This window comes from Daphnia pulicaria, chromosome 1 (genome assembly GCF_021234035.1).
Source record: "Daphnia pulicaria isolate SC F1-1A chromosome 1, SC_F0-13Bv2, whole genome shotgun sequence".
Taxonomy (NCBI): domain Eukaryota; kingdom Metazoa; phylum Arthropoda; class Branchiopoda; order Diplostraca; family Daphniidae; genus Daphnia; species Daphnia pulicaria.
The window spans coordinates 36859846-36866630 of record NC_060913.1 but is presented as its reverse complement, the minus strand read 5'-3'; positions in this window follow the sequence as shown (position 1 = coordinate 36866630).

The window sequence follows — 6785 nt, the reverse complement described above, 5'->3', positions numbered from 1 at the left end:
AAATGGATAAAACAGAGTCCAGGATTGACATGAATTCCCTTTCAGCCCAATGCACGAGGAGTGCGGCAGTGTTTCAAGCGGCCCGGGATGGATGGCCAATAGAGAACATTTTAAATTAATTCGAAGTTGTGCAGAATCAACCTTTAAGCGATTTATAATATTAGCGTTACTTGACGGCTTTTGCACTAGCTGACGACTTCTCGAGCTGCCAAGCAGCACGAGAAGTTGTATTGCGTTGAAAAAAACCCCGTCCCAGTCCAAGTACCAGACACGCCTGTCCCAGTTTTTACAGCACATGTGAATGAGGTATTTTTTTCCAATATTTAAATCCAAGATGTTAATTTGTAATTTTTTTATTATTAATTGCTTAATAACACACCCAACTGTGTGTGTATATATTCAAAAGTGTCTATTTTAGTTGGGATTCACATTGTTTTGTTACATAGACCTTGGCTCCTAGGTCCCGAAACAGCTGTTTCTTTCTTCTTCTTCTTTCTAGTTGATACAAAGAAAATTGGCCGAGCTTCGAGTACACTATAAACCTTCTTTATAGACTTTATAGACGAACACGTAAAGGAATGGGACGCGGAGCGTAACAAAGTGATCGATCAAGCCTTCAGTCAATTTCTATTGCCGCAGCTGGAGAAAGAATTGAGAGTCAAGCTGTTGAACGAAGCCCGAGAATGAGCTTGCTTCCAACAATTAAACAACAGGCTCAAGGTAAGTTTTATCCTGAAACAAATATTCTTTATATTTCATTAACAAAGTTTTTACAATTATTTTATAGGTGGCCCCTTACTGGTAATTTTGGCAATTTTCAGCTACCAAGATTAGATCTATCTGAAAGGCAGGCCCTTTTTGTTTCTGAGGCGTTTAATCCTGGTAAATTCTTCGGGCAATTTTCAACTATCGGCACAGAAGAACCACTTTCTGATGGTCTTCAGGGGATGGGAGGTGAGCTAAACGACGCGTATTCAAAACTGGAAAAGCCACCAAAGTTGTATCAGACAAACGAACAAAGGCTGCTGGGCTACTACGGAGATGATGATGGTGGTAAGTTAAAAAAACCTCTTAGCGTAAGATTTTTATTGTTAATTAACAATTGTCATTTTACATAGATCAATACTATCGTGTCCGGATAGTCCAAGAAGCTGGACCCGTAGTCAAGATTTTATTAGTTGACTACGGGTCAACAGAGTTGGTAAAGCGCGACACCATTATCGCACCGTTATCATCTTTGATTCGCTTTTACCAGCCTCCATATGGCATTCCATGTATCCTCAAAGATGTCACAAATGTTCCAGTACAGAGATGGAAACTTATCATCGAAGGCAGTTGGTTGACGTTCAATATTGGACAACTTCAAAATGGTAGATATCCTGCCAATTTCGATGGTACAAGTGCAAATGGAAAGGTTGCCACAAGTTTAAGGAGGATCCAAGGTGAGCTACGAATTCTGTCAAGAGAAGTCAAGAAGAATTGCTTTACGGTGTGGTTGACAATGCATCGGCCACAGCTCCTGATTTTTGCGGAGCTAGGCCGAGGGAGAGAAATCCTTCCCCCGGAAATCCAGCTGTCCAACAAGGAATCCAGCAAGCCAATGCTGCACCAATACCAGGTCTGGAATATGCTCCACCACCAAATCCACAACAAGAAGTTATTCCTGCTCCCCCACCAGTGCTGCAACCGCGCCTTGGTGGAGAAATTGTAAACGTCAGGGAGCGAAAGACGTATTTTTCAATCATTACCTGCAAGTGGCACCCAAGTATTCAAATACACACGATGGATAAAACTCCTTTCTCCATCGTTCGTCGTTTACCATACCAGGTAATTCATGTTTTATTAACCTTTCCTTCCTAAATAACGTGTTTTAATTTTGTTATTTTTTTTTTCAAGGTTTGCCGGCACTTGATTTCAGCATCGTATGCCGTGAAATTTCGTATGGAAAAGATAGGTGTGCCTCTATGGTTTACCAGAGACTAATTAAACTTGGCTGGATGACAGAAGAAGGAGGGTAAGTTTTTTAAAGCTAAATTTTTCTTCGTCATTATTAATTTTTTGTTTTTTTGTTTTTATTCAGTTGTGGGCCAAAATTCATTGTTGCCAAAAACGCCATGGAGTGTGAACGGATGCTTTCCCTTGGCGGCTTCCAATATGCAATCTCAAAGTCTTATGTAGTGCAGGAATGCAAAAAAAAATTAGAATTTCTGAAAGCGAAATATCTTGGAGAAACCATAACGAAGACTTTTTCAAGTGTCAACTTTATGCTAAATGTGGTAAGTTATTCATTAGAATTGAGTATTTGATAAATAAATAAAAAAAAATATTTACAGTTGGTTCAATTTAGGCCACCAGTATGAATTCGAAAGTTGATGCCAACCTTTTGGCCTAACTGAAATTGGCACAAGAGCTTTTCCGTAAAAAAATTATGCATAATTTCAATCATTACTTGGCAGAGGCTGCTCGTAAAAAAGCAATTCGGATGAATCTCCAAGTGTAGCAGAATGCTGCTACACTTGGAGATGGTTAGTAAAGTTTTTTTTTTATTTTTTTTTTGTTTCAAAATACCTCCTTGAATTAACCATGAAGAGAACATCTCAATTTTTTTTTAGTTAATTTCCCATTAACTGTGAACAATGTTTGTTTGTGAGTGCGGAAGCTAGGGCGACAATTGATGATATAGAATGTTAAAACCAAAACCCCCGGAATAATTCGAGGCAACCTCTTAATAACCTTAATACTAGTCCTGTTCCGACAAAAAGTCAAAAATATAATGAAGGTTACAAATTGGGGAAAGAACTAAAAAAAAGCAGAAAAAGAAGAAAGGGCCGAAAAGGCATCCCCAAAAAAATCAACCTAATCGTAGTCAGTAGGAGGAATTCCGGCGCGGCAGGCAGAGGGAGAGGTACAGAGCCAGCCACACCGTCGATACTTTTCCATACCTTTCCACCAATAAGGGGTTTAAAGGCGAGAACAAAATCGTGCTACCTTTCATCTTTGATGTCAATGTCTCGAATGACTGCGATGAAAGGGGTAATGGTAGAAAGGGTTATTATTTTCAAAGAGACAAAGACTTAAAACCAATTTGGCAACTATACCTCCTTTGTGTGAAAATACAAAGGCGCCATAATATTCAAACAATAACAAAGGAGGATGAAACAGTTTCTCTCTTTTTTGTCTTCCAGTGGAATTTTGAACATAAACAAAATAAAAGTATGGCAACCCTGAAAATCGTGCGACGCTGATTTGCGTTGTCATTTAACGAACCCCAGCCGTTATTGTATAACGAGCTTCTCTGACGACTACTAGATGGCGCCACCGCTCGGATTTGCCCGGACATCCTTGAGCCCGTCCCGTAAAAAAATGCAACACTTTTTGGGGTTTTTAGTTTTTACGCTTCAACCCGGGCATCAGTGACCCGGGATTTCATGTCCCGGGTTTTTTGGAAGTGAGTGAAGTACGTGCATAGCCACCATATTCGATCTATACCATGCTTTCTTAAATCTCAATACTTTTTGTTTTGTTCATCGAAGAAATGGACATTTAGTCGCATTTAGTTATTGAAATCTGTATTTTAAGCCGAACAACATGATTGGCATCAACAAAAACAAACACAATCACCGATACCCGTCACACCTATATAAATTCAACTTTTTTCGAAATAGGAAAAAAGAAAATAGACGATCCTTTTTTCTTTTAACATCAAACGCGACAACGTCCTATAATTTCCTTGGATTGGAGTCGGAGTATTAGTTAATAGAGTTGGCTAACGTCCGAAGTTGTAAGTTCACTGAAATTGTGAAAAAAAATTGGACGTTAACTGGTAACAGATTTTTCATGGCGGCTTACGGAGTTTCGCCCGTTTCAGTTTTAGTTTTAATTTTTTCCATTGAAATTTCCGTCAGTTCCGTTGAGAATTGGATTACACAATTCCTTTGAAATTATTGCTAAACAAAAGATAACACTACTCTAATTATTTTTTGTGATAAACTAGATATAATAAGCTTTCTACTCTGAAAAAATTAAAGAATTTCGTTTGTCGATAATTCCGATATTTAAAGTTGAAAAACGTCGATTTTGACAAAAAACGCATTTTTTGTACTTTTAAAATTAAAAAATAATATTTTTAACTTAAGCTACGAGTTTGAAATTTTTACCACACATTACTAATAGCCTCGTTGACATTAACAGTAATGAAACTGCGGGAAGGATAACCAAATTTTTTATCTAATCAAAAACAGTTGTTTTTTTTACTTTTTAAGTTTCGCGCCAACAAGTGGCGCAACTTTTATAGGTATAGACCTTATTAAGATCCAAAGGTATGGGTCAAGTCGACCCCTTTGCGTCGCGTTGCAGTGTGAAGGGGTGCCGTGAACAGAAGATTTTTATTTGGCTCGCCCCACAGTACATGAATTTAGGCTTTTCGGGTTAATCGTGCCCGAGGGAAGAATAGGGAGGAAAGGAAAGAATGAAAAAAATAGGGGACCAGACTTTTCTTTTCTCCCTATTCTTCCCTCGGGCACGATTAACCCGAAAAGAAATAGAATGTATCAGTCAATTAACAGGTTATGATACCTTCCTTTCAATAGGATGTTATCAGTTGCATAGATCGAGCGAAATGTGCATTTAATGAGGACTTTTCTTCTTGGTTTTCCGTGTGGAATAGGCGGGATTTTTCTATTCCGTGTGCGTAAGACAGAAAGAGAAGAAAACACATTATGAACAACATTGTGTTCTGGTAACATCCAGCATTGTCTGACTGAAAACTAATTTTTTCGATGCTAGGCATTTTTTTCTTTATTTCCAAAATTATCGCTTCAACAATGGATAAAACTGCAAAGATTTTTTGCTTGTTTTCATAGTTTATTAAGGCAGACTTTTTTAACATTGGTTTTGAAGTTCCCTCCAATTCTTATGTCAAAGTCCATGTTGTAGTACTGGATGATTGAGCCATGCCAGCTCATACCCCTCTTTCCATAGTCATTTACAGTCTTTTCTCGATAGTAGATGGGAATTCTTTACCCAACATGGGGCATGGTAAATGCTCAAATATGGTAAACAAAATTATTTTAAAAAAATTACGGGAACATGCTCAAAACTGCAATGTCCTATGTAGCCTTTTGTCCCACATAGCCCCGGTCTCCCCTTCAACACATCCAAAAGTAAAAAATGTGGTCAAAGCACTATTCGAAAATTCTTATTGGAATGGGGAATCAGAGGACGTGTGTCAGCAAAGAAGCCAAGAGGTTGGCATTTGAAAAAATCCATGTAAACTGGGCCAACGAGCAATGGAGCTAAGTGCTTTTTTTGGACGAAAGTAAATTCTAAATATTTTGAAAAAAGCGTCGCTTATTCATCCGGAGATTTGAAGGAGAAAGATACACAAAATATTGCTTCCAGCCCACCGTGAAACACGGTGGCGGTTCCATTATGATTTGGGGAGTGATATCAACCAAAGGAGCACTACCACTAAAAATAATTGAAGGGAAAATAGACGTGAAGGTAATTTTGTGTCAAACACGATCCTCCCTCCCACTCAAACGTCTGATTTATTTTACGAATTTTCGTTACTACACGTATACCACCAAATTTTGATTAGCCATGTTCTTCCTGGAGGAAAGAGGCTTTTAGGTAGGGGGTTTACCTTTCAAGAAGATAACGACCCCAAACATGCATCTAAACTCTGTAAGGGGTATTTGGACAGTAAAGAAAACGATGGTCTGACTACTTCAAAAATACCTCCTTCATCCGAATGGGTTGGCCACCACAGAATCCCAACCTTAAACCGATTGAAAAAATTTGGGATCATGTTGATTCTAAAATCCGCAAAATGTGCAACACCTCGAAAAATTCTTTGTGGGTGAATTTGCAAACGGCTTGGGATGACATTTCGAACACAACCTTTTCAAAATACATTAATACAATGAAATCCCGCTGCCAAGCAATAATTGATGCGAAAGGTGGCCACACCAGATTTTAATACACATTGGACTCTAATCTTTAAAATTTCTTAAAAAGTTAAAACCAGTAATTCACATAATTCTTGCTTTTACGATTAAAACTAAAACTATGTAGAATGAATTCATTTCTTAAACTAAACTTTAAAAAAAGAAACGGCTGAGTCATTTGACATTAACTTAATTTATTTTTTGGCAGGATCTGAAGTGACAGACTTCGCAGAGTTTATAATCAAAGGCTTCTACTGCTTCGCTTTCAAGTTGGCAGACTCATCCGTTGCATTTTTTGGAGCCTGCTCTTGTCAATTGTAATTTACTGATGGGTCGATCTTGTACACTTCCCCTGTCACATCATTGATGGCTGTAACACCATCATCTAGGAAAATCCACTTGGCCATTCTTCTAGAACATCAAATTAAAAGTGTTATTAGTGCCCTAGTTTATATCCAAATCATTTTGTTTACCTTACACTCGTAAAAATTATGGGTTTTACCAACACTTTTATCAGTAACCGTTTTTGTTATGTCAAAATCAATGAGATTTTTCACAGCTATCGTAAATATAGACAAATCAATATAATTTCTGTCATACGCAAACGTAAAGCGTATCTCAGGATGAATAATACAAACTATTTTTATTCACAAAGCTTGAAATGAGAAAGAAATCGAAAAAACAAACAACAAAACAGCCAGGAATAGTCTGCTTGAATGGTGGCAAAAAAAGACTAATCAAGCGCCGCTAATGGCCCTTAACAGAGAAAATTGTAGTTGAATATAGGGGGTCCTTTTCTCACCCCTCCACCCTCTCCCACAGCCGGTGGCATAGCCG